Below are 27,544 nucleotides of genomic sequence, written 5' to 3' on the forward strand. Positions count from 1 at the left end.
CGTCTCCCCCGGGGAGCATCGCCGCGTGCGGTGAGCCCTGCACCGCGCCTGGCCCTCCCTGCTGCTGGTGCCGGGGGCAAGCGAGGGGCTGGAGCCGGGGCCGGGGCAGGAATGGGGTCCGCATCAGGCGATCCCTCTCGCAGAGGGGTGTTGCTGGGGAGGACTGACCCGGCTCTGCAGAGGGGGGCAGGACGAGTCCTGCCCTTGGAGCTTGCCTTCTCCCCGTCCCGCTGCCCGTCGCCCGAGGAGCATGCCCCATTCCTTACCTGCCCCGTGGTCCAGCTTAACGAACGTGTTTTGTCTTGGGTTTCTTTATTGGGGGCTTCCTAAAGATAAGTTGGGACTGTGCCGTATATTATTTTTGTATTAAATAATTAATAGTGAAATTAATTGAATTATTCAATTTTCAGGTAAAAAACAGGATAATAAATATTCATAACTTATTTTATTAGGGGAATTTCCATTTCCTATGTCATTAAAGTGAGATTAACTAAGGTTGGATTTAAATGAAGGTTGAAAACAACTGAGCTTTGGAATTAATTTGCTGCGTTAGGTCATTACCTCGCGAGACGGCTCTCAGATGCGCCCTGCGCGGGAGCTGTCCCGCTGTGTTGAGTGGGTGCTGCTGCCAGGGTGTCCTGGCACTTGCGAAACGCGCGGGAGGCTCCAGGTTGAGGAGGAGCTCGCGCGACCTGGAGGTCGTGAAAAGGCGACAGCCCAGAGCTTGTCAGCGACGGCAGAAGTTCTGTCCGTCTCCCCTTCTGCTTGCCGCAAACAAAAATGCGCTTGAGACCTTGTATAGACTTTCAAGGCATGTTTTAAAGGGCCTTGCTTTCTCACGTAGCTTGTACCCTCCACGGGACCCAGGACCGTCAACCTCACCCGTGTGCAGTGCCAAAATTTTGGGTTTTCTGCTCGTGCTGCTGGAAACTCTGTTTACATGTTTGGGGTCGTGTATGACCTATTTTTCCTTCATCAAAGGCAATGTGTGTGCTGTCAGCTCTTTCAGGCTCGGGATGCTGCTTGACATAATCCCTGCTAAATGCAGCACATCTCTACGCTTCAAAGATTTCATGACTCTCAACGCGTTCTTCTCGCCGCTCTTAGTGTTTCCTACTCTTTTTTTTTTTTCTTCCCCTGAAGAGGATAAACAGTATGGAGATGGTTTTAAGAGGCATTGATTCATACAGATTTTTAGCTGCTGTGGTCCAGGGGTGTCGAGATGCCAATAATTAATTCCTGTAACAGCTCACCCCGTTTGTTTTAACGTGGCCTAACAGCAGAATAGCTGGGAGCCATGAGGGTACCCCAGATCAGTGGGCGGTATTCAAGTACTTGATGCAGACCCTTCCCGTGACTGATCTGGCCTGGGCAGCGGGTGGGAGCCGGTGCTCCTGGGGAGCTGGTTTCCCTTCATATCTACGCGGCGGCTCAGTGGAGCTGCGTCACTGTGGGAAGACAGCACCGGCCAACTTGGACGACCGGGGCGAGGTGTCCGCATTGCCATTACGGACGGGGTTCACCTGGCGCGGGCGCTGAAGGTGGGCTCGTCCAGCCTGCTGATGTCTCTGCAGCCGCCGCGTGTGGTCGCCGGGTCCGACTTTGCCCCGCGTCAGCTGGGTACGGTTTCAGAGGTGCTGGCTCCGTAGCTGGTCCGTGCACACGGACACCTTCTCCTGTCCCAGCTGCCCGCGGGTGGCGGTGCTGCGGTGCGAAGGCTCCTGGTCCTCTTCACGCAGAGGCAGGGGAGGGTCCTGCAGCATCGTCCCTCGGAGAGGCAGAGAACTCTGCAAAACACGGAATCGTCAGAAAAAGCAATTATCTGATAATAAAGTGATTAAATTATTCAGCAAACTTCTGTCTGCCTTTAGCGAGGCTTAGTAAGCTTTTCCTGTCGATAAGAGATGGCCAAGGAAAATACGTGGCGTTCGTTTTTGGACAAAACTGACATTCAGAATTTGGGCAGGCTCTGACTCATTTGAGATCAAACATTACCGGGGTGGGAGGATGCTCAGCGTTTCAGAGGCTGCTCCGCACGGATGAGTCCCCTGGTGTCGACCGTGCGATCTGGGCTTAATGGGCCGTGAGCCGAAAAAGAGAGGAGCTGCCTTCGTCCTGGTTAGAGCAGAAGAAAGGTAAAATGTGCAAGGAGAGATTCTGGCTTGGAACCAGACCCACTGGACCATCCGGTGTTTTCATGCATCTGACGCTTCCAGTCAAAGGGTGCCAAGAAGGATGGAGGCTTTAAGTGCCGTTGCGGGACCACCTTGGAGACGCCCTTTTTCTGCGTAATGTGTAGAAGGCTGCAGAAGGGCCAAGGAAAATTCGTTCATACTGTTTTAAACAGCAACAAAATTAAAGTCTTTGTCGCGTTTTAAAGGCCTTGCAACTTAATTTATATTCTGGTGCGGTAATGAAGGAGCATCTTTTGTCCAGGAGGTGAGATATGCAAAAATAACCTTTAAGTTGCTCATAATTAGCCTTTAATGATATTCTCTCATTTTTTCCAATACCCTCTCTGCAACGAAAACAACGTACATAAAGAGTGCCCGAGTCTGCTTGTTGCATCTTAATGGCCTGCAAATACCAGCTGATGAAAAACAAACTATTTATTTGGGTTATTTATTGACAAAGTCTTTTCCCTCCAGGGAATCTGGCACTGAAGTGGGAGTGCTGGGCTGAGGCCAGGCATCGTGGCTCTCCCCGCTCTCCCGTCCCTGGCCAGCAGAGATCAGGACACCCAAGGTTTGGTGGAAAGGGGCGCGTTGCGTCCAGAGGCTCCGCTTGCCGCCAGACGGGGACAGCGTGATGTTTGCGGCAAATACGGCACGATTGAGATCGCGTGTCGGTGCATTAGCAAGAGTGTGCTGGGAATCGGGAGGAGGATTTTTGCGCCCCGTGCCTGTGAAGGGTGGCCAGGAGCTGTGCGTCGCGGCGGACCTGCTGTTCAGATTGGAAGAATACAAATTGATTTGTATAACAAACGGCGCTTGTCAGAAGAGGAGGAGCTGACTACAGAGGCTGGTTTTTTTGTTGATGTTTTTTGGATGCTGAATAAGTGTTTGTAGGTAATGAGCAGGATTTTATCGTGGTGCGGCACAAGGAATAATCTGCTAACCTGGAAGCCGGCGTGCTTGGCAGGCACATGTGCCATTCGCGCGCGCCACTAGGCTTGTGGTGCCCTTTGAGTTCTCTGAATGGGTCGTGATCTTCCTGGATGTTTTTTACGGAAAAGTGGAATTACCCCTGTTTTCCCTTCACTAAAGGTTCTGTCCCTTGCGCAGGGAGTTTCTCCTTCGGTTTCGGGTGTACCTAAGCAGCAAAAGGCTTCCGTTATCTGGCTGCGAGGAGCTAACTCCAGCCTCCCCTTGTGCGTTCCTTTTTCTTCCCCTTCCCTCTGAGCTTTTTGAACAGTGTCCTTTGCAGTCAGCGCAAACTGTTTTCGTGTTGGCGTTGAGGTCTTCGTCACTGGTGGTGCAAGCGGCACTGCAGGGTTTAATTAATTGTTCGACGAGCCCCGGGCGCAGCTGCGCCCACCTGGGTACTGCGGCAGGATGCTCGTGCGAGGGTGCTGCTCATGGCTGCCGGCTCTCGTCGCAACTCAAAACTTGGCGGCTCTTTCTGCGGTTCTCTTCCTGGCCTCTTGCGAGCTGCTCCGCGAGCTGCTATAAATTCCCGAGGCTGATAATTCAGGTTATCTGCGGTTCACCCTCCCGTTTTCTAAAGCATCGATTTCAAAGCCGCCCAGTCCTTGCTGGGGTTCTGCAACATCAACATTAAAACAAAGCTAATTAAGACTGTCCCTCCTGTACCATCACCGCCGGGTACTGGGGGACGTACTTCTCCATTTTGCTGCTGCCGCTTTTCTGGGCTTCACCCACCGACTGCCAGCCCCACGGTATTCCCGTTCCACGTGGCTTTACGCATTTTCCTGCAGCTGTACGGTTTGTTTTCCAGGGCCTGTACGTCCCCGTGCTCGGTTTTAGAGGAAAACCTTGCGGGAGACTCCTTATGCCTAATGTAGGAACAGGGAGCGTAGCTCCAGCTTCCCGAGTGTGGTTATCTGCGCGGAGGCTGCTGCAAATATACGCTGCCGTTTCACCCACCCGTGGCTACGCAGGCGGCGGCGAGAGGCACGGGAGAAGTCCGTGAACCTGCTCAGTCCGAGTGTGGAGGAGTCGGTGGGAGCATAAATACAAAGGCTTAGAACGTAGGTACAGGGGCTAAGATGATTTTTTTTTTTCAGTCCTGAGAAACAAAGATTTACAAATTTACAAAAATCTGGCAAAGATTCTCCTGGAGTTACACTCGGTTGGCGTTCTTGCTACGCACACTGTATTGATACTCTAATATAATTACATTTTAAACTCCGTGTAGAATCTGGAGGGTAGGCAGATGTACTGGTATGTTAAACTTTATGTCACTTGAAAACGGTTTTCAAGTACATCAGAGAGAGACCATCCAGCTGTAAAATTATCTACTTTATGACGCTGCATCGCTGCTTTGCCCTTTTTGTTTTAATTAAAAATGTACCTTAAATCTCACACCCTCGGATCGTTTCCACCGTGCCTTTCTGTTTCCTGTAGTTTACTGACAGCATGTAAAATTACATGATTCTTCTGCCGGTTTTTGGTGTGGTTTACAGGAGGAAAAAAGTTTTTGTTAATTAGGATAAACACTTGCCTGTTTTCCTTAGCTGATTCGGTGCCGGCCTTCCTCCTGCCTGGCCGCGCGAGCAGCGAGTAGGTGGGCGCGCGTCAGGACCCGCATCGGGACAGGCGCAGGCGTGCAGCCCCGTGGGCTTTGCCTGCTGGCGCAGCGAGCCGCTCCCGGGCGCGTGCGGCGGCCAAGCTGCTTGGTGTGCGTTTGCTCCGCCATTAAACCTCAACTGCTTGGGCAACGGCGGCCGTGCCCGACGTGGGGTGGAGATCTCCAGCGCCGCGAAATAGGAGTCTGCTAAATCATTAACGGTGCTGCTTCTGGAATTAAATAAAAGGCCTCGTCACGAGGCATCCCACGTGATGATTCGCCGGCTCGGTCCGGCGCTGCCGTGGCCGCCTCGCTGGCCCTGACGCATCGGTGGGATTTTAGGCTGGTGCGGGTCCAGCGATGCTGAAGAGATTTCCCGGGGTCTCTCCCACTGTGTAGCTGTCAGAGGTGGGTCCTCCCCACCTCTGTCGTGGTGTGACATTAAAACTTTTTCTCCCATGGTTCAGGAATTCTTTTTGATGGTGAGAAACAAAGTTTTGCTTAAAAATGACTCCACTTCCCTGGAAAGCACTGGTTTTTCCATCTTCTCCAGTGTGCTGTCGTCCCGGGGCATCTCGTTCGCTTGCTGCTCAGATGCCTGGCGCTTCTACAAAACGAACAGTAAGGTTGATCGACTCTGGCAAAGCTGCCGTGCCTTTTCGCTGTGGAGCCAAAACGTGCCGGTGCGTACCCTTCGGATGGGGTTTTCGCGGCCTAATTTAGCAGTGCCACGTGCAGTCGGAAGCTGCCGAGCAAGGTGGCTATATCTTTAAAACAACCAAGTGATGATAATTTCTTGAGGGCTGGTCAAGACGTCGATGAGCGCCCGCACCCAGGCGTGCCCGCTGCAGGATTTCAAGCAGCAGGGAAGTGTTCAGGGGAGAGGTACGAGCGGATCCCTCGGGTCGGGGGGCACCAGCCGGCTCCTCTCCCGGGGACGGGCAGCGGCATCCCTCCCTGTCCTTCCTCGGTGCGCGTGTGACGACTGCTGCTGCCAGGGAGAGTGAACTGTGCCCGAAGCGTTATTTCTGTGTTTATTTTATAAATGTCAATGATGAACTAAATTAAGATAAATAAGGCTGTTCCCTCTTGCTGTTTAATTTACAAAATTTTAATGAGACTAATAACATCTGTACTTGTTTCATCTTTCGGCTGGCTGGGAGACGGTTAGCGGGTCTGACAGCTCCCTGCTCAGATTGTCTTCCAATAACGTTTAAAAACGGAGGGTTTTACAAATGTGGCAGTAAACCATTCGGTCTTGTCTACGCCTCGTCTTGCACCACTGGAGGAGTTGGAGCGGTGCGGGTGACAGAAGAACACCCGTTCTACGACGGGCGAATGTGTCGCTTTGGTTGCAGCAACGGAGACAGGCAGAGGTGGGAGTAAAGCCTTAGGTACGGCCTTGTGGGGGGCTGAGCTCGGCAGGGAGCCACTCTGTCACTCCCCTTCGCGGCAGGACAGGGGAGAGAGTGTGACGAGAAGCTGGTGGCTCGAGATGAGGACAGGGAGAGATCAGCCAGCAATTACCGTCACGGGCAAAGGAGACTCGACTTGGGGGAATTTAGTTTAATTTATTGTCAATCACAATCAGAGTAGGGTAATGAGAACTAAAACCCCTTCCCCCCACCCCTCCCTTCTTCCCGGGCTCAGCTTCACTCCCCATTTCTCCCCCTCCTCGCCCCGAGCGGCGCAGGGGGCCGGGGATGGGGACTGTGGTCAGTTCATCACACACGGTCTCTGCCGCTCCTTCCTCCTCAGGGGAGGACTCCTCACCCTCTGCCCTGCTCCAGCCTGGGGGCCCTCCAGGGAGACCGTCCTCCACGGCCTGTGAGCCCTTCCCACGGGCTGTGGTTCTTCATGAGCTGCCCCGGCGTGGGGCCCTCCCCGGGTGCGGGTGCAGATCTGCTCCCCCGTGGAGCTCCATGGCCGCGGGGGCACAGCCGGCCTCCCCGTGGGCTTCCCTGGGGCTGCCGGGGACCCTCTGCCCCGGGCTGGGGGCTGCGGGGCTGTTCTCACGTGTTCTCGCTGCGCTCGCCAGCTGCAGTTGCTGTTGCCCGTTTTTTCCCTTTTTAACTCTGTTACCCCCGAGGCGCTGCCGCTGTCACCGCTGGGCTCGGCCTTGGCCGGCGGCGGGTCCGCCTCGGAGCCAGCTGCACTGGCTCTGTCGGCCATGGGGGAAGCTTCTGGCAGCTTCTCGCAGGAGCCGCCCCTGCAGCCCCCACCGCTACCCAGCCCTTGCCTGCAGACCCGCTACGTGCTGCCCTTGCCTGCAGCCTTCTCTTGCCCATCTTCATGCAGGTGCTTGTCCTGGAAGGGGAGCCATGGTCTCCCGTGGCTTCCCCGGCAGAAAGGGAGCCCGGTGCTCACCCTGCCCGCAAGGCTCCAGCAGGTTGTTGCCGCTTTCCTCTCCCGCCGTAGCCTGCGTGGTTTGTTTGTGGGCTTGAGGACCAAAGCGGTGTATGGAGCATCCCTGCGCCATCACTTCGGTGCCTTCTGGAAGGTGACCATTCCTTTCCCATCAGTTGAGCCTCTTGCGCAGCAAATGGATCACGCAGGGGAGACTTTCTTGCTGGTTAAGCAATTAGCTAAAATAAACTACTGAAAGGACAAATGATGCAGGACTCCTGCTCTGTAACGAACTGATTGACTTTGGTATTTGCGGGATGTTCCCTCTATTTTGTGTAACCCTGGCTAAAAGGCTCCTCCGTTTCCTCCTGCTCTTTGCTGCCGCAGTGAGCGAAGAGGGTGTTAGGAGTTGATTTACACGGTTAGAAGTAGAGGAAGTGAAGCGATAACTAAGAGAACCTTTATACGTTTTCTGGAGAGGCAAAGCTTGCTTCGTTGGCGTGTCCAGGAGCGCCGGTTCGATTTGTTTTTCTGGGGTGGTGTCGGGGCCCTCCGCAGCCTCACGAAGCTTGTCCAGAGCGGCCTTCGCTACAAACAAGCATGGCGGCAGGGCCCGGCGCGGGGTCGTCGTCCGCCTGCTTTCGCAGAGGCCCTGGAAGCGCCGGCTGAGCTGCCCTGAGTGGAAGATGGGCCGCGCCCGGGACGGGGACGGCCGGTGCCGCGGCCCTCCGAGGTGGCGTTAGCAGCAAACGTGTTCTAAAGGCGGCGGCCGGACCTGGGGGGCGGCGGGCTGTTGTGAGCAGGGCGCTACCCGGGGCGGTGCCGCGGAGCTGCGCCGCGTGCCGCTGCGGCAGCGGCTGCGCTTCTCTGGGCCCTCCGGTGTACCGGTGGCTCACGAAACGACCTGTCCGCGTTGCCGGGCTTATTTACAGTAAGTAAATTAAAGCCCTGGTGCAAATCTCCGCTGTGTAACAGGATTTGCGAGCGGCCAAGAAAAGTGGAAACTGTTGGACGAGTTACCACGAAAATACTTGGTGCATACGGAGAGACTTGGTTCACTGCGTAACGCCTTGTCCCAGCCGCCAGCGCTACGTGAAGACGCGTCCCAGCGTCAGGTTTTCTCATTGTCCTGTTTCTGATTTCTACCCTGCAATATTTGGAGGGCAGTGTCCAAAGCCGGCGATGCTGACGTCGTGGCGGGGTGGCGAGCTGCCAGCTTCTTAGTTGTAATTTCTCTGGCCGCTGACTTCTCGCTCGCAGGTTTACTGGGGCGTTTGTTTCTATACCGTACTGGTGCCGCGGGCCGGGGAGCTTTCGTCGAGCGCTCAACAAGCGCAGGGCTGGTGCAACAGCTCCTGAGCCGCCGCCACCGAGGCGTCGCTTCTTCCCAGGTACCCGCCAAGACCTTTGCTCTGGCATCTGAATCCGTTTGGTCCCATCGTAATCCGCTTGGGGTTTGGAAACACGGGAGAGCTGTGTTCAGAACAAAAGTTGCCATCCTAAACGTTCCAAATTCGGTTACTCTAGGAACTTTTCAGGGTCCAACTGGGAAAAATCCTCGGGAGGACAGCGTCCAGCACAGCATCCTCAGACGTCACAGGCAGCCGTAGAGGAGATGAGCCTACGATTTGTGGCCTTGGGGTTTTCATTTGAGGTTTTTTGTGCTTTGGATTTGGGTTTGGGTGTTTTTTGAGAAAACGGTGTATTTCTTATTTCTTCCTTGTCCTGAGCGGTCCAGAGGCTGCCTCATCCTTCCTCAGCCGCCGGCGTGAGCGGTGATGCCACAGTGCCGTGCTAGCAGACACATGCAGCCTTTTCCACTTGCTGGGGCTTTCATTTGTTCAATGTTGCGACCTTTCCAGCTCATTGCCCCGACCTTGCTTCTATTTCTGGGAAGGGACAGGCATACAAACAAGACATACAGACACCGGCCGCCAGCTGCAGCCGCCCGGCGATGCGTGGTGCGGGGACAGGTCTCCCTGTTCAACGGCTTGTATAATCCCAGACCGCGTTAGAAGAGCTAACCGGCTCCAAATTGTTCAGAAAACTATTTTTTGTTAAATTGTGCTCTCTGATAACAGCGCCAGTGAACAGTGGTTTCATTGTGCTTTAAATTTTGGATATTAGAGGTTTGGAGGATTTCATAATTGCCGCTCCGCTTGCTTGCCCTGCCTCCTTCTCTCCCTCCAGTTTTAACCTGGGGCTTTTCTGAATGCTGCTCATTTTCTTCTCTTCAATCGTACCTGTCATCTCTCCTTTACTCCCAAATTTTAAAAAAAGTCACTTCTAAAGTCCACAGTGCTGCTGCACAGATCCCAGGTCTGAAGGGACCGTTACGTCTAATACAACTTCCTTTATTCTGTCCACCAGCCTCTACCGAAACGCCCGATATCGGATGAGGTGTCATAACCGGAGGCTTGTGAGGGTCGCTTACCTCTGCGGGCTGCGTGAGGACAGTCCGGCTGCGACTGCGGCTGCCTCGGGCCGCGGAGCAGGAGGGGACAGGAGCTGACACAGAAATACGAGTGTCAGCCCCAGGGGATGCTGCGGGGTCCCGCCGAGGGCTGGGGGACTGTCCCGGTGCGGGAGGGCTTGCTCCTCGCCAGCCAAGCCAGTAACTGGTTTAAGCACTGGAAGAATTGTTGGAATTGGAAAAACCAGTCCCGGCGCACGTATTCTTGCCCTGTTCTGTGTTGCGTAACTTAAAAGAAACCGCGCTGTGACCTCGGCCCGCTCCTCTGACCCTGCAATTCGGGGAAGCGCCTCTACGAGTGCGGAGCGAAATACGATGGAGTTATCTTGGGTCGTGCTCTGACCTGCCCGTCGTTTGCCTGAGCTTTGCGTGTGATCGGGCACACGGGAAAAACCGTATGTGTTCTTTAAAATGCGGCGGGCCTGACTTCTCCGGCAGTGCTTTGGGAATCGGGTGTGAGAGCTGTCGGCCGGCAGAGCAGGATTTTGCTGGTCATGCTTTCCTTCCCTCACCCGCACGGAATTCATCCTTAGTCACTTTTAAAATCTATTTTGTTGTTGTTGGGCAGCGATCCTCCACACATTTATGGTCCCGTGGCCGCCACTGGCTTTGCTGGGCTCCAGGCTCCGCAGTGCCCTTCCCCTCCTCTGATTTTTTTTTTTTAAATGTTTTTTCTTCAATCCTCATGTTTGCCTCTTGCAATAAGATTTTTGCAAAGAGAAGCAGTCTCGGGAGAGATCAAGGCCTGACCACCTCTTTTTTGGGGTTTTTGTTGTTGTTCCCGCGGGAGCTCTGTTGGGTTAGAGGAGTGGCTGTTGCGTTTGTTGTGCTGCTTCCATTAACGTTTCTGCCGAACGGCCTCATGACATTCAAACTAACAAGCAAATGGTGCATTTTAGATTTTTTTAATCTATTTTTAATGATTAATTCCACTTCCTATTGTTTAGGAGACACTAATGGCAATCCAGTCTTTTGACAACTTCAAAAGAAGTCTCATCTAAAGAAGAAAAAAAACCCCAAACTAAAACCCCCACTTGCTCTCAGGACTTTCTGAACTATTACCGAGTTTACTGGAAGCAGTTCAGTCTCTCCACCTGCTCAGATGAAAGTAAAACTGCGACACACAAAGTATTACTACTTTTTTTAGTGTTGTTGTTGTTATCTATCAAGTTAGCTCTTTCCTAAGCCGAGCTTCATCAGAGCTAAACCGGCCTCCTGTTGCATCGCTGACGCCTGATGCTGCATGGATTGTCGTTTCTCACACCATGGAGCGTTGCTGCCCCAGACCAAATCTCCTCGTGCGGCGATTGCCCTCCGACCATACAGGAATTATTTCTCAGCCCCTGTAAAAGCCCCGCTTCGTTAGCTTGGTGACTGGCTGGCAATTTGCAAAGGCGCTTTCACAAGTTTTAATACTCTGTGGCTGAGAGTCCTGGTAATAAATGTATCGGATCTTAGTAGTGTTATGATTCTATCAGAAGGGGGAAATTAGAGTGGGTAATTAGCTCCGACCTCGGGATAGGTGAGCGCCGGGTGAGAGACCATGGAGATGGTGGGCGGAAAGCCTGCACTGTGTTGGAGGCTTCTCAGGTACCGTGCAGCATCTGGCCATCGCTCCCTGTGAGCCTTGGGCGCCGGCGTCGGGACCCCCAGGATGTGACGCTGGCTCCAGTGTTGGGACCCCCGGGATGTGATGCTGGCGCCGGCGTCGGGACCCCGGGGATGTGACGCTGGCTCCGGCGTCGGGACCCCCGGGATGTCATGCTGGCACCGGCGTCGGGACCCCCAGGATGTGACGCTGGCTCCAGCGTTGGGACCCCCGGGATGTGACGCTGGCTCCGGTGTCGGGACCCCCAGGCTGCCGCTGACAAACCGCAGGGATTTCGCTGTGGCTGGCCTGGTGCGTGCATGTCTGCCTAAATTAAAAAGGATCGGGGACCGTTTCCTGCCTCTCCTCTCTTGGGTGGAAGCGTGAGGTGCTCCGGTGGTGTTCTAGTAAGGGCCGCTTTAAAAAGCCGCCTCTCGTCTGCTCTGGGTCGTTAGAGCCCCATTAAACCAGGCAGGCTGCAGGATTATCGGCTTCGGCTTCCTTACTGCTTTTCTGCTGTGAGCATCAGCTTCTTCTCAGAAGTTTATGTGTGCGCTCGAGGCAAAACGCAGCGGGAAAAGAGATGCTGACATCTGATGAGACGTGGTTCCCGTCGTGGGCATTACCAGCGCTTGATTCCGGGTGGTCGGCAGAGTGGCTCCATCTCGTTTGCCAAATCTGCACAGCGCGCCGGCGGAAGAAACTGGGAGAAGCCAAAGGTGGGTGACTTCGCCGGCGCGTGCACCGCGTTTGAGGGAAGGTGGGAGTGCTCAGCTGGAGCCATTTATCGGAGCACGGCCGGTTGTGGCTCGTCCCAAGGGTGCGAATGGGGGGATCACGGTGACAATCGTGTCCTGAAACTTGGAGGTTCTTTAAGTATTTAATGCTGTTCGCCCCAGCGGTTCAACAACCCAAGAAGCCAGCTGAGAAGCAGGCCAGGTCTTGCAGTTGTAACATCAGTGTGCTGAAGTGGGCTTGTGTCTGAAAGGGGTTTCTGCCCTTTTGAGGGATGTTACTGCGCTCTCAGTGATGTCTACAAAAAATAAATACGGGTGGTTTTCCGTCAGGTTATGTAGTTCATATGGCAGCTAACGTTTAATGTTAGGGTCTCGCCGATAGTAATCGGAGTCTGGTCAAGCTTTAGAAGGTGACGGTTTTGCAGGGCGCGGGCACGATTGCAGCTTGCAGCTCCGGGTAACTAGATTGAGTCTGTAAGCTTGGCACGCTAAGGAAGCAGATTTTAAACACGCTTAGGATTTGATGGTTGCGTCAGATGGCAACTTGCGGGAGGCAGGTGAGAGGAAGACTGTGGCGACCGAGGCTGGGTCCAGGCCGCCCCGGGAGAGCTGGCGTTCCCTTGCACGGGTGGCCGGCGCCGTGCCGGGCGGTCCCGTAGGAATGACGAGGTGTCCGGCGGGGAAGGCTTCACGTGCCGGTGGGGTCCTGCTGAGCAGAGAGGGGCTTCAAACTGCCGGCCTGGGGGGGAGCTCGGTGTTGGGTGTGTTTTAAGCCCGTATTCTCATCTTGTGCTTCTCCTTTGGTTGCAGACCTGAAATGTCATTACAAGAACACGGCCCTTTGATTCGCTAAAATGAGTCTTGTTTCCGTTGTAAGCCCGGCGAACTTAGGGAAACGAGAATCGTCTGGGTCGCTCTTTAAGTCGCTAAAGGTGACGAACCCCGTGAACCAAACCACGGCACTATTTGTGCCCCTCGGGGACAGGCAGCTGCTCCCCCTGGGTGGGTGAAGCCGAGCGCGGGCTCCTGCTCGCCGTACCAGCACCGGGACGCGCGGCGGAAGCTGGCGAGCAGCATCCCATTGGCTCCGCTGGCATCTGTGCTGAGGAAGGGAGGCGTTGGCTTCCTAAAGCACGGCAGCTGAAAAGGGTTTCCTGGAATGCAGGAAAAAAAGAAAATCTAGTTATCATCATAAAACCTGGAATTAACTGGCTAGAAGGGCCATCGAAGGATTTTATATAAGCCATGGGGGATGAGTACCAATCCCGGGAACACTTCGGAATATCTGGATTGTCCCTCTCTGTCTTCTGGCAGAGTTACGTAGATTATGAAAAGAACGGGCACGCGGACTCATCGCTGCTGAGCTAAAATGATAGTAAAATACCTCAGCTGTGAAGACAGCAAAGAACACCGATCAAGGGATAAAATGCGTGCATTTAAATGAAAATGTTCTGGATTATATCAATTCAGTTTTAGAAAGTATTCATGAGAGGATTGATTGGGGTTTTTTTTCCCCTAAGTAAATAGCCAGAATGAAATTTTAATTAATTTTTTTCATTATTTCCAGAATTCTTGTGCATGTAAACATATACATGGCTCTATTTTATTTTATTTTTTTAGCGCTTTTTTAAACAAACAGGAAAGGTCGTGCCTTTCTTAGCAGCATTGCTGGTGCTGGTGTGTAGGGAAGAGTCATTGCCCAACTCTTCTCTGTCAGCCTAGTCTTGGAAAATAACGGAGGAAAGAGCAAAGCAGGAAGGTCTTCACCAAAGGAAATTGGGCAAACCTTTACCCTTTGATGCCTGGTGTGCCGCGCTGGGTTTGGAGACGGCGAGTACGGCTTTGTGGGGGGTGCGACACGAGGTTTGGAAGAGTGATTCATGCTAACTTAAATGGTCTCAAATTAGGGCATGATAGAAACAGGATTTTCTGTTATCAAAAGTTAGTTCAGGCTAAATGCATCTGAAAATGTGTAATTTCATCCCAACTAAAAATACTGTAATGTAATTAAATTCAAACATAGGATGAACTGAGAGGGTATAAGAGAAGATAAGCATCGGAATAAGACAATAATTGAGTTTGTATCGTAAACACATTCCTGGAGGAATTTGGGATTGTCTAAGCTGCTTCATTACAAATTTTAAGTCAAGAGTGCTTAACAGTTTTCGCATGTTTTGGCGAAATGGTTGACTACCTTTATATTTGTGTTCTTTGTTGGGATTTTCTATATTGGGGTTTAATTCTCTCTTGTCATCTACTAGTTTATTAGTAAGTTTGAAGGCGGATAAGGCTTAAAATTGGAAAGCGTGTTTCCATGTGAAACTGGTTGTGTTGTGGATTTGTGCAAGCTTTTAATCTAATTTTTCTAATAATTGGAACTTTAATATATAAAATCCATAAATTAGATTAGTATCATTAAAATACTCGATGTATTAATTCTGAAGTGCATCACATTAAACAGTGGAGCAAATAGATAATCTTTTTTCTGTGCACAAGTCTTTTGCTCAGTTCTTCAAGCTGGCAGCATAGGAAAGGAGCGTCTTGGTCGAGCGCGGGTCAGGTCGCATCACGGCATCCTTGCGGTGTGGCGGTCGAGAGCCCTGCGTGAAGGAGAGCTGCTGACGAGGACGAGCACTCTATTTAAAGTTATCATTTGAATAAAATTGTGGAACAGTGATTTTGAATGCTTTCAGCCCAAAAAAATGATTTTCAGGCTGTTTGAGGACCACTATGGTTAGCAGTTTGAGATTCGTTGTCCTGGTGCTGGCGTCCGCATCGTTGCGCAGCAAGCGTTGGACAAGAGATGGAGAGAATCAGCGCTGTCTTGCTCTTGTCTCGGTCCAGAAACCAAACGGCACGGGGAAGGGAGATGCTTAGGAAGCTGCCTTGCGTCTCGTTGTAGCGATAATGGCTAATTTAATGCCTCTTTTGCGATACCGCACAATCCTCTTGGTACCGGTACGTTGCGTTATGGCACCCTTTTGTTTTTTGCAAAGGTTTGCAGGAAAAATACAAAAATGTTTCCTCGCCGTTTGCTAAAAATAGTTTACCCTTAATTCTGAAAAATTACTTTGCGGATCTTCATATTTCACAGACCATAACTAGATTACTACCTTTTACTGGAATACTTTGTGTTAATGAAGACCGATTGGGATTACATAATAGATTTCCTCTAAAGAAGGCATTATGTGGTTATTTTTTACTGTCTGGCATTCTAGTTAATTGCCTTGTCATCATTAATTGATGGGACTAAATTGATATCAATAAACAGATTATATTCCTGAGGTTAATTTGAAAGAGAGGAGGGGCTTAAAACGGGTCGCTGCGGCGTGTTTAAGCACGTGCCTCGAACGCGCCTGCCGTTCGCGACCGTCGAAGAGAGCTCGTGCGCCGAAGGTGACGTTCGGGCTCAGCCGGTGTCGCCGTTCGTAAACCCGCTTTGGAAGGCGGATGCAGGTGAGCTCTGCCCTCCTGGGGAGGAGAGGGAGCGCACGCTGTTCCCGGCCGAGGCCAGGGTAGCTTGCATTGCCCCATCTTCCTCAAACGAGCCGCAGCTGTTGGCCAGGCTCTGTCCTAAGCCTCAGCCCTGCGGACAGCCGGTGCTCCTGGCTGAGGGCTGAAAACAGCCAGCCCCCTCAGCCCAGCTTACTTGGCAGTTTGCGCGCCTCCGGTTTCCAGGTTAACCCAGATTTATGTATATAATTACTACTAATCATCAAGCAACGGAGTCCATGGGTAAATCGACTTTTCTTTTCTTAAATTAGATTGCAGTATTGCATAAAATAGTTTTGCCTGGAAGGAGAGAGCCGGCGGTGGTTGATGAGCGGCGCGGTGCCTCCTCCACCAGCCCATCGCGTAGCGCTCTGCACAGCTGCTGCCGTGCCGTGTTTTGCTGGTGGGGGATAGATTTCCGCTTTACACCTTGACGCCGCTCCCGGACTGGGGCTGGCGTGCTGCGCAAGCCCCTGCTCTGGCAGTGCTCCCCAGCGCTCTGCGGGAGGCTTCCCCCCGCGCCCTCGCCGGCACGCCGAGGGGAAAATAACCCCGATCCCGCCCCGGCACCGGGAAGGGTCCACGCGCCAGGGCAGGCGGGACGCCGGGGCGGCCGCGTGGATTCCGGGCAGGGAGGACCGCGGCGTCGCGCCCGGCGGGCTTGGCCTAACGGAGAAGCTGCGTCGTCGCTGCTGGTGAGGGGACGCCCCGTGGCTGCTTGCTCCTCGCTCCCCAGTGCCATCAGGACAAACGTCTTCGTGCCTTTTTTTGGCGGCTGCCACGGCCGCGCCGTTTTGCGCACGGCGCGTGCAGGGTGCGGCGCTTCTCTGTGGCGTTGCCGTTGCTGGAGGATACTCGATACCTGGCAGTGCCCAGGGTCTGTGCTGCACCTTCAGGTTCGTTTTCAGGCGTTGCGTTTGCTCGAAAGCTGGTAGGTGACAATTCGTAAGGCTTCAGAACCGTGGCGGAGAGCGCAAACAAATGGTTCCTTATATGCTTAATTAAGCTTAGTGGGCCTTACGTGCTCGATACGCGCAGCATCTTTCCCGCAGCCGCCACTGCCCTGGCCTGCACGTCGTCTGTAAGGGTCAGACCTCGGCCCGTGCTGGAGTGAGGTCCGGGAGCCGACTCCTTCCCCTCAGAGCATCGCCAGCACGGCCAGCCGGAGCCTCGCCGGCCCCCGGCTCCTTGGTTATCTTGGTGCTGTCGCACATCTGAGGTCTCTCCGATGCCCAGAGGACGTTGAGATCTGCCGCCGTGGGTCTGCCGCCGCGGGTCTGCCGCCACGGATCTGCCAGCTGTTTTGCTGGCTGCCATGTTGGGAGTTCATTGCCTGCCGAACTGCAATTCCGATTTGAAGTGGTTCTCAATTAAAATTTATAATTAATGAGTTACTCAATTTTCAGACATTTACGGATTTTTATAGGGTCTCAAGTCGCGCGCCGAGCTCTGCGCCGCTAGCAGAGGGAGAAGCAGAAGCCTTTTCCCCACCTCTCGGCACGTTCTGAGCGTGGCGCAGAGCTCCTCTCTCCTCCCGGCCCCGCCGAGGTTTTCCCGATCCCCGGCAAACGCCGCACAGCTCCCGCCGCCGCCGTGCAGGGGGAGGCAGCGCCTGCCAGAGTCCAAGGAAACGGATGCCGACGCCATCCTGGAAAATTCCCCTGGCCTGTGGTATTCTGGAGAAAACCCAGGTACGGCCCCACCTCGGCACAGCTGGGGAAAACCTCGTTCGCCCTGGGCCAGTGTTGTAACGGGGGGAAGCTGAACTGCGAGTAAGTTAACTAAGCAAATAGAATTTTTCTTCCCTTTTTTCCCGCCCCTATAAGAACGCGGCAGCATTTGCGTGCGTGTGTCGTCACCGCTGCGCTGGGAAGCGACCTCACTTCAGAACGGACACCTGCCTTCGGTCGAGCCCTAACCAAAATAACGCCTGCAGGAGGCGGCCGTCGCAAAAGAAGTTTTTTGGAAGTTAATTGGAGCCCCACGTCCCCGCCGCAACACCTCGTTTCCATGGAGAGAGCAGTCGGTAATGCAGACCGGCCGCTGGCACGCAGCGGCTTGGGAGCCCGTCAGGTGCACGTGGGCGTATGGACCGAACGGGGCCTCTCCGCGGTAGGCTAACAGGTGCTGGGTGATTCATCTGAAAACAGTTCAAAGCGTTCATGACTTGTAAGAACTAGCTCCCGATAAATCAAACAGCGTCCCCGTGGGAGTAAGGAAGAGAAATAAATGAGGGCTAAAGAAATTGATAAAGATCCTTGAGCAATAGAGAGATGAACGCCCATTCTTTTAAAATTATATTTAAATGAACAGAGTTGATTTAACTGTCTTTTTTCGTGCCTGGCACTAAGATTTAGGTCTATAGCATGTCGTTATATCAAGAAGTAGTTTGTCAAAACACTTTTTAGCATTTAGTGTGCATTCCATGACATGACACTCCTAATATTCTAGCTTTGGTCCTGTGTCGTTATGAGGAGGTTTCAGTTGCTTGGCATACTGAGGAGTTCATAAAGATTGTTCCTAATTTCTTTTTCAAATCTGATGGAGTTCAGAACCATCTACACATGAATTATCATGTTATTCAGTAAAAATGTTGGGAATGCTATTGTTAGCTGCTTGAATTAAACATACAGCTTTGGGAGCAGCGCGGTTTCCAGAAAGATGTTCCTGCCCGGTGAGCCTCCAGATGAGGTGCTAAACCAAGTTCTGACCTACTGCGTCGCTGGAAAGAGACAACCTCTCCTGTCTGGTCGCGTTAGGAAAACCGGGCATGCGCGTTACAGCTGGCTTCCCGGTCTCGGCAACAAACACCAGGCTGATCTTACCCGTCAGTGTATTAAAGTGAAAAAGCTGATATTCTCTTGGTGACTCGAGGGGGTAAGAAGCCGTGCAGTGTCTGAACTTCTGCTTGTGGATTATTTCCCTTGCAGATTATTTTGCAGTAAGAGCATCTCCAAATTGGATTTCCAGCTCTAGGACCTCGGTGGGGTCTTGTTGTTCTTACTCTCCTCTGCCCCCAAAGGAAGAAGGGTGGGGTTTAGCTTCTCTTTTTCCCTTGGCTGAATAACTCTTTCTTGCTGCGTTACCCCAAGAACAGAGGTCTGGGGACTCGCCTTCAGCTGTAGCTACCGAGCCAGAGGGACGGGGGTAGCAGCCCCCAGGCAGTGCCTGACAGCATCTGAATTTACCCGGGGAGCTCTCGGGCGCTCCAGACCCCCTGAAGCTCAGGGAAGTTCTCCCCCGACATCGAGGTTTGGATGAGGCTGCTCTGCTGAAGGGCGAATTTGGAAGGCGCAGACGCATGCTCCCAAATCAGTACGGCATGTATTTATACCGGTGAAGTACATCACGCTACCTGGTGCGCCAAAGTAATTTGAAATAACGCGTAACCTATAAACTCCCGGGAAATTCCTCCAACCTCGGTAACGAAACATTTCTTCAGCAGATGTTCATTTTCTCTTTGTACGCGTGTGTATGGTCTCGAGATACAGCTATTTGAGCCGAGAAGCCGATCTGATAAGCGGAGCCACAGGGACAAGTCAGGGTGATCTGGGTGCTCTGTGGCTTTGCCAGTCTGAGGTCTGGTGGTGGAGCTGCCTGACTTTCCCACTTCCCTCCTTTGGCCGTTTTTTAATACTCAGTATTTTGGGCTACTGAGAATCATAATGGCGCACAAAAATCTTTTCCTGCAAAAAAAAGTGCTCTGACTCAGAGTTTGGCTGTTGGTACTTTCACAAGACTGCGGCTTCTAAGCGTGATGTGCCCTAACATGTAGAATGGGGAAGGATGACATCCAAATGATGCTGTGGAGGGAGACACAGCGATGAGGGCTCCAGAAACCGAAGCAGCGGTGGGGGGAAGATGGTCATCTCTTGTGGCACAAGCACCGATGGTACAGATTTTTTTCTTTTATTTATGGGCTCTAAAAATAAGAGAATTGTTAATGGTTGAAGTAAGCAGGCTGGGTAACCATGATATGCAAAGATGCTCTATAACTCTCTTGTGGAGTTCACTCTTTGGCAACAAAACACGATGCCATTGAGCGTAAAAGACAGCGGAGTAAATGTTTACTGAGAAGTCAAATCCTATTATTATTTGTATTACTATTATTAGTGCTGTTATCACTGTTCCCTCTTTGCCAGTTGTATGGAGAGCAAAATCATACAGGCTTTTGCAGCGCATCTGTAAAAATAGGTCTTAGCAAAGGAAAAGTGGTATTGGTAAGAGCTGTTGGGAAGACTGTTTAGGATGGACTTTGGTCCTGCCTAAGTCAGCGGAGCCCTGGATGTTACTTGGTTTAATCTCTATAGCAATGTACTATGCAAACAGAAGTATCTGGAGGATGTATTTTCGCAGCACTGGTGTCCTGATTGCTCCTTAAATAGCTCCAAGAAACTGGTTTCAGGGTAAGACTTGTCAGCAAGTGTCCCAGCACACACGAGAAAAATGCCCAGCACTTTTGTAGTGCTTTGGAGTTTGTATTTCAGCCTTCAAAATTTATCCTGATCTTATAAAAATGCTTTATTTGGCAGCCCATGAACAGTCCTGTGAATACGGTACGGAAGGCAACTTCGCTCAGACATGCACTTGTTCGGCCCTGTTTGTTGGGGCTGGAGGTAATTACTCCCATACTTAATGAATAGCATTGCTTTTATTGATGAACACAGAGGGCTACATGCTGGAAAAAGGAGGTACGGATTAAGTTTTATGGCCTAGTGCTGCTATGAAAAGGAGCATCTAGACACCAATTAATGTCCCCTTGATGGGATTAGCCACTGCGTTAACTACAACCCCAGATAAAATCGCTAAGTCTGTTATTTTAGACTTTAACTTCTTAAATATTGTAGATACAAAATAAATTCAGTTTCATCTGAATTGCAGATGACATTTAATTCTAGAGACAAAAAAAATCTGGTGTATTTATGTTTTTTTGTGATTTATGTCTCTTCCTACGTGGATGAGAAGACTTCTTTGGAAGTCTTTATTTCATCTCTGCAGAGTTCAAACATGAGGTAAATTTTAGACATGCAATCTGGAATTCCTTCGGTTGCCACACTCATAATCTCAACTTCAAGGGAGGACAATGGGGACTTTAAAGGCAGTGGCCTCTCCCTGCATGGCGACATGTTGCTGAGTCCTCAACAGACACCGTGAAGTCTCAACCATCTGTACAAAGTTCATGTGAGGGGCCTTTCTTGGTTTGTGGTCCCGTGAGAAAGGCTGAACATACGCTGGGATTTCTTTTCTTCCAGGGTGAGTGCGAGTCATCACCTGAGGGTGAAAGCCAAGTGTTTGTTTGGGAGGGGAAAAAACGTTTATAACACCAGTTCCTCTGTGGTCTGCCAGTGATACAGCTGTGATGGACAAGTTCCCCAACATCTGAAAACATTTGTCCGTGTAAATATTATTTTAAAACTCTCTGTCTGCGTGGGCGAGAGGCATAGGTCCCTGCTACGGCATCCTTCATGTCCGTTACGGGGATGGTGCGGTGATGCGCTGCCCTCTGACAGAGGCATTGCGGTCACCTTCGGGTGGCTCCTTCCTTAATGCTGACAGGCGAATCTCGGTGACCTCCTAAACGACACCGAGCGTCTGGCTGTTCGCTTGGCCGAGGACAGACTTGCTCCGAAGCGCAGGGGTGAGACGACCGGTCTGTGGCTGCTCGAGATTCCTCCTTCGGTTTTCCATTTGGGCTTTAATCTTCTGATAAGCCGTTGGTACAGCAGAGGGGAAATGTCAAGGTAAATGAAGACTTAGAGAGCAGCGTTTCTCGTGGGAGAAATAACTTCTGTCATCGGATCTTTTTCTTCTCTAAAAACAAGAAATAAGAGATGAGGTATTTCCGAAATCGTGATGTCAGTCAGGAGCAATCCCAACCGACAGTCTCCGTGCATCCCTCCTTGCCCTGCGAGCGAGAGCTGCAATGCAAGGGCTTCACAGCTGCACGCAGTGAAAAAAAAAGAGAGAAATAGATGGTTACTTGAAATCCATCACCTGGAGTGTTTGATGGAGCAGAGCTCTACAGGATAAAATCGTGCCTGCCCTGGACTGCTGCATGGCGAGCTGTTAGCTTGGATGGGAGACGTCTGGGAGCGCTCGCTCCCGGCGCTTCTCCCCGTTCCCACATCCGGCCAGCGCTTCGGCGTGGGTTTTCACTCCCGACACGGCGTGCTCCGTCCCGCTTCGAGCAAACGGGCCGGGGGGTGCCAAGGGTGATGGGCTCTGCTGCCAGATGAGATCCAGAAGGCCCCGATGCTGTCGGATACAACTGGGAACCGACCAAACGTGATTTCCAGTGATATAAACTGGATAGATGATGCTTTTAAGCAAATTGTCCAAGATCAGGATCGAGGGAATTAGGGGACTGCGTCATTCTTTTCAGCTGTTGTGATGTACTTTATTTTAAAATGCCTCGTGTTGGCCACACACTATTTTTCTCCGTGTATTCAAAGAGGTATGAGATTTCCCGTCAGTGTCGTATTCTCAGTCCTCTCTAGTTTAATTAACTCGAGGAGCATATTTTGAGGCAGGATTTTTTTCTTCCGTCTTGCAGAATATTCCGGCGATAACGTACCCTTTCCTGAGCCGCCTTCCCCTTCCACCTTGCCCTGTCTTGTATTGCCGCCGCCATCTTGGCGGAGCCGTAAGCACGTGCGTCGTGGTCGGCGGAGCCCACCGTGGGATTTGACCCGTCTCTCCGCTTCAGGAGCTTCCCCGTGTCTCTGCTAAGGCCTGCGGTGAGGGAGGGATGCCCAGACTTCTTACAGAAAAGGATTCTTCGTTGTCGTCATCCTGACAGGACGATTCACCCTTGCTGGTGGCGTTGCCGCTTTATTGCAGCGGTCGTCGCCCTCCGGCGCGGGGGTGGCATACACAGGCGGCGCGGAGGGAGAGGGAGCTGCAGCCTGGCCGTCGCGTTCGGGTCAGCCGGGGGAGGATTTCCCCAGCCCGGCCGAGGCAGCCTTTCCTCTGCGTCCACGACCCACGGCTCCCCGGCGCGGTGCTCGGCTCCCCGGCGCGGTGCTCAGCTCGCTGCCGTGCGGCAGTTTACAGGCGCTCTCTGGGCTGCTGGAAGCTCTGAGGCTGCTGATGCCGCTGGCAGGGCCCCCGTGAGCAGACTACACCTACTTTTGTGTTTTTGTTGTAAAGAACTGAGCTGCTTTAAACGTCTGCCTGGGCAGGGAATTGGAGTACATGTAAGATGATAAAATAAAAAATCCATTTTAGAGCCATGGACCTTCTGGAGGAAGGGTTCTGGCTGATGTTATTCTGGCGTCCTGAGAAAAGGGTTGCTTTTGGCTTTATAATATGTACAATTCCCTTTCGGCAGCCTGAGCTCCCTAGGCAGTAAAACATAGTTTTTCATTAAATGATACCCTTGACATTTACCAAATCTTGATGTGGCAATTTAGAGGGAACTAGTTGCATTGAACAGCCTTATTAATATTGCAGTAACATGATTAGGGGAACATCTCGGTCGTTTAGGCCAAAGACTTAATTTATGAGCACAGCGGAGAGGCAGCATCAGTTGACCAAAACATCCTAATCTTAACTTTGTTTTCAGTTTACTCCCTCCTCGCATCTGGTTCGTGTTCATTATTAAGATGAGTTGGTTTAGGTTCTTGTTATCCAAGTAAGACACTTCATATAAAAAGAAACAAAGCCCCCTCAGAGTGGGAGTTAGAGCTAGAGGTGGGTAAGCACAGCTGAATTTGGTGACATTTCTGGAAAACCTTCCCTGGAAACCCCCAGTGTTTCCTGCCGGTACAAGCACGCTGTTACCGCCTCTCCCCGTGTTACTGAGAGAAACTCCAGTTTCTCCGGTGGCCTGGACCAGCGCTGAGCTGCAGGTCGGGCGCCCTCAGGAGCCCCGGGTAGACCCAAGCAACTCAGCAGGTCCCCAGACCTGTGGGCAGCAGGGTGTGGTGGTTCGTGTTGAAAACAAGTCCAAAACCAGGATTTAGCGTCTCCTTCCCGGCTGTAGCAGGAACAATTTGGGCAAAAGTAGCTCTTGTGCTGCTGCGGCAATTTCCGTGAGAGCCGTGGTGGTAAATAATGGGGAGAGAGGGAAGCATCTCAAATCTCATCAATACTTGAGACAAAAGGCTTTCTGCACGGCAATTACTCTTCTTGTCCTTTCCCCTCCTTCCCCCAGGCCACAAGCAAGAAACCTAAATAGAGATCAGGCAGCTTTTAAATGCCACAGGCTCATAAAAGAGAGGAAATTCGGCGTTGTAACTTTGCTGCCTGCTATTTGGGTCTGTAAGCAAGTAGACCATCCTGCAAGCTCCCCACAGTGGGACCAGAAATAATTGCACCGTCTCGGCAAAGAGCCTGGCTGCCCTCGTTTCGGGGCTCAGGCGTTCGCTCCCGTGCAGCTTTTGGGGAGACGGACAGCGACGCGCCCGACCGCTGGCGCCGAGGGCAGGTCCCCGCCGTCGCACCCGGGCTCGCGGGCATTTTGGGGGGTGTTCTCTGAATTTGGGGATGGGGTGCGCGCCTCTGCTCTCGGAGCAGCGGCAGCCGTTGCGAAGGTTTGTTCGTTAGTGTTCCCAGCCCAAACCAGACGCAGTGACTCACTGTACGCGAGCAAGGCAGGCGAAGGGCTCGTCTCCTCCGCTGCCAGGGGGGTCACGTTTTAGGATTGCTCCGTTCACCCGTTCCCGGTCCCTTTCCTCTTGTTCACCGCCTTTTTTTTAAGAGCGACAAACCCTTTCTTGTCTCATTGCGAACGAATTTATTCTGCGCGGAGGGGGAAATGCTGTTGACCTTTCCGCGTTATCCCTGGCGACCAGCTGGAGTGAGGAAGCGGAGTAGCCTGGTGTTTGATGCAGAGCAAATACAGGTGAGGCGACCCGCTGTGAGACCGCGCTGCCGTTTCACGGCCATGAGTCTGTTTTTTGTCGTACGCCATGCAAAATTTGCAAAACTGGGCAGTGGCCGTCCCATGCGGGGAGGGACGAGGCGGGGGCACGCGGCGGCCGGGCTCTGCAGGGGTCCGCTGGCCTCTCCGGCAGCCCCAACACCTCACGCTGCGAGGACAGGCAGGCTTCTCGGTGGGTTTAGATCCCTCTGGCTTGCTTGCTTTCAGCCCTACCATAATATTAAACCACTATTTTATTATTTTCCATTTAGTCCTACGTTAATGAAAAGAGCACTATGCAGCTGCAAAGTAGTAGCTAATCAAATCAAGTAAATTGCCGTTAATGTTCCAGTACTTGTTATTATTGCCGCGGCTGCAGGTGGAGTTTAGCGCAGGGGAAGACGGTTGCGTTCCGTGCCCAATGACGCACAGGGAAGCCGACCCCGCGTCGTGGCGGGCTCCGTAGAGGCGCGCCCGCAGGAGCCGGTGGTGGATTGCAGTCCCAGGGTGGCCCGTGCTCAGGCCTGGGTTTCGTCCCCCTCCTCCGCAAAGGTCCAACCAAAACCCCCGAATTCAGGTCGAGCGGCAAAACCTTCAGGGGAGATCTGGGCTGGAGTCGCACCCGCCGTGCGTCCCAGGACCCCTGTCGGACCTCATCCGCCGAGTCGTCCCGCAGCCGTCAGTTTGCTGCGCTCGTGTGCCGGAGAGAGAAGCACGGGAGATGTTCCCTCTCTGCTCTGTCTTGCAGCAAGAGAAGTAGAACAGCAATGTGTATCAGGTTAACATTGTCTCTCATTTTATGAAAATATCTTTAAAACACAGCCACTTTCTGTGAGCCTTAAAGCAACTCGATACACTCTTATCAAATCGGAGAACTGCTCCAGAGATCCGGAAGAGGTTTTGTTTCATTGTGCTCTATTTTGTGTCGTATAAATGTCGTTGACTGTTTTCCAGTGACCTCTCGCTGTGTTCTTTTTCATCGCAGAAACAGACCAGCAAACCCTGATCCCAGCCTTGCAGAACGCAGCGAGGTTGCAGAGCGCAGCTCTGCGGTCCCCTCACCCCCACGCTCCCTCCTGGCACAGAACACGGGGGAAAAGCAGCATTTTACCCGCATCAAAAAACTTTCAGGTCCTTCGAGGATGTGTTTTCCGAAAAGCCGCGTGTGCGCCTGCCGAGACACTAGGCAGGGGATGAGTTCCTGTGCCGCCTTTCCGTGACTCACCCTGAACAGGCAGGTCACCTGCTGTGAGCCATGGGGCACGTCTCTGCGACGGCGACAAGGGGAAATCTTTGACGTTTTGAGAAGGGTTTGAGCTGACACGTGCAGTGACTGGAGGTTTATAGAACAAGCACCGAAACAAGACATGTAATATTGCCGCTGAGTTAATCCCGCGCTATCTACGACACTGTCAGATAGACGCTGCGGCTGTGCTGACACCCAAGGGTTTATTTTCAGGGTGATGCGGCGTAGGAGTAGAGAGGAGAAGCAGCCCCTCCGAGCCCTTGGGTCCAGGCTGCTCGGACACGGGCGGCAGGAGGAGCAGGAGATGTAGTCCTGGGGGAACGGAGCCTGGGTTTCTGGTCACAGGGAATAAATAGTTGCATCTATGTGGGGGAAAAAAAAAATCTATATTAGCAAAAAAAAAGTGCTAATAATCGCTTAGCTCAAAGTCCATTTCCTTTCTGCACATATATGAGGAAGTAGGAAGTCTGTTTTCATACTAGAAATTCATTGAATTTGTGATGTGCATGTATGTTCTGGAGGGCAAACGCTGAGCGAAAATCCGGCAGGGCATCCTTTTGCAGGTACCCGAAGATGCGTCATTACATGCAGAGACAGAGGAAGAGGGTGGGGGTTTCGGTAGCAGATCCCGTGATTGCTGATGGTGTTTGTTTTGACGGAGGATGAGCGTTGTATTGGTTGAGCCAGGTAATTTCAGCTGGCCGGTGGTGGTAGAAAACCATCAGGAGCTTGTTTTCCTCAGTAGTAAGGTGCCTTGATGCACTTAATGGAGCATTGGGATGAGTTACTCTATAATTAACAGCTTTTACATCAACATTACTGCCCTATTATTATGTGATAAACATGGGTGAAGGCGGCTATCTTCAAATGGAGTATTTTGTTAGAGAAAAATGAGAAGAGGGTACCTGCAGAAGCTTCTCCGTGTGCTTATTTCCTGGCGGCGTGCTGTTTGAAACGTAGAAGCGGGAGGGAAGAAGGATGCTTTCCCAGCCGGGCCGGGCGCTGATTTTTGCACCTTTGGCATGGCTCTGCAGTCACAAGCCAATATTGCATGAACACAAACCACTTCATTTGGCTTATTTATTTAAAGAGCTTCCTTGCGTCGGCTGGCCTTGAAAATATTCGGCGGGGGGGACTAGGAATTGAGGTATCGCTGTGCTCCATAAACGCCTGGCCGCTAACGTCCGAAACGCCGAGGGGTGCGAGGAGCGGCGTGACGCCTGGGCTGGAGGGGTTGGACGCGCTCGCCGGCTCTGTCCTGAAAGGTTTTCCTCCCTTCACTGGGCCGGTTGCTACAGGTGAGGTGTTTCACGTTAATCAGAAGGCTCCAGCCAGAGCTTTCCCGTGAACGTTGTTTATTGCCGCTGCTGCTGATGTCGTTGCTTTTCTTTCTGTTCTTGGCGTCCTAGAGGCAAATTACCGTGACTAATGCACCACTGCAAATGTCTGCAGCATCTGCAGCACTGCTGCCTGCGTGGGATGCACGCGGTCTCCGCAGTGACGTGTCGGGGTGTTTTTGTCTCCTTTTTTTTCGCGTTGCCGCAGAAATGCCCCTGTTGCGTGTTGGCTCAGCAGATGGCAAAGCATTTCTGTGAAATATTGTCGTACGCCAAAAAGATGTTGACTCCTGTCCCTTGGGCCAGCGTCGATGTGCCTTTGTTGGTATTCTACAGCATCAATGTGGTTTCTAAGCGGAAAATGTTCTCGTGCATCTTTGAAGTTAAGGAGGTGCTCAAAAGAGAGAAAGTTATTCCATGTCTAACCCCAATCTAAGCAGGAACGGCACATACAACGTATAAGCTAATGCTTTTTTCCTTCCGTTCTTTTTTGCTTGTTTACTGTCTTTTTAAGCCAATGTCCATATTCTGGTGCTGCGTTAGAGGTGGTTGTTATCTAATCCTGCTGATGCGTTAAAAAGAGAGAGATTGTCTGCCATAAAATAGTAACAACCCTTTTTTCCTTAACCTTTCTTTCCTTCTAATTTTCAGCATGTCGCTGAGCCCAATCATAATTTTCATCCTGTGAAAATGCTGGCTGTGTTATCATAAGC

At 52.1% G+C, this 27,544-nt stretch overlaps 1 protein-coding gene across 2 annotated transcripts in view; it reads left to right on the top strand.

The window, feature by feature from the left end:
• The window catches only part of CAMTA1 (calmodulin binding transcription activator 1), a gene marked incomplete at both ends in the record, with an annotated part of 311,800 nt that overhangs the window by 76,267 nt on the left and 207,989 nt on the right, over positions 1-27,544 (top strand). The gene's annotated exons all lie outside the window — the stretch shown is intronic.

The sequence above is a fragment of the Phaethon aethereus genome, assembly GCF_964289735.1.
Source record: "Phaethon aethereus genome assembly, chromosome: 21".
Lineage (NCBI taxonomy): Eukaryota > Metazoa > Chordata > Aves > Phaethontiformes > Phaethontidae > Phaethon > Phaethon aethereus.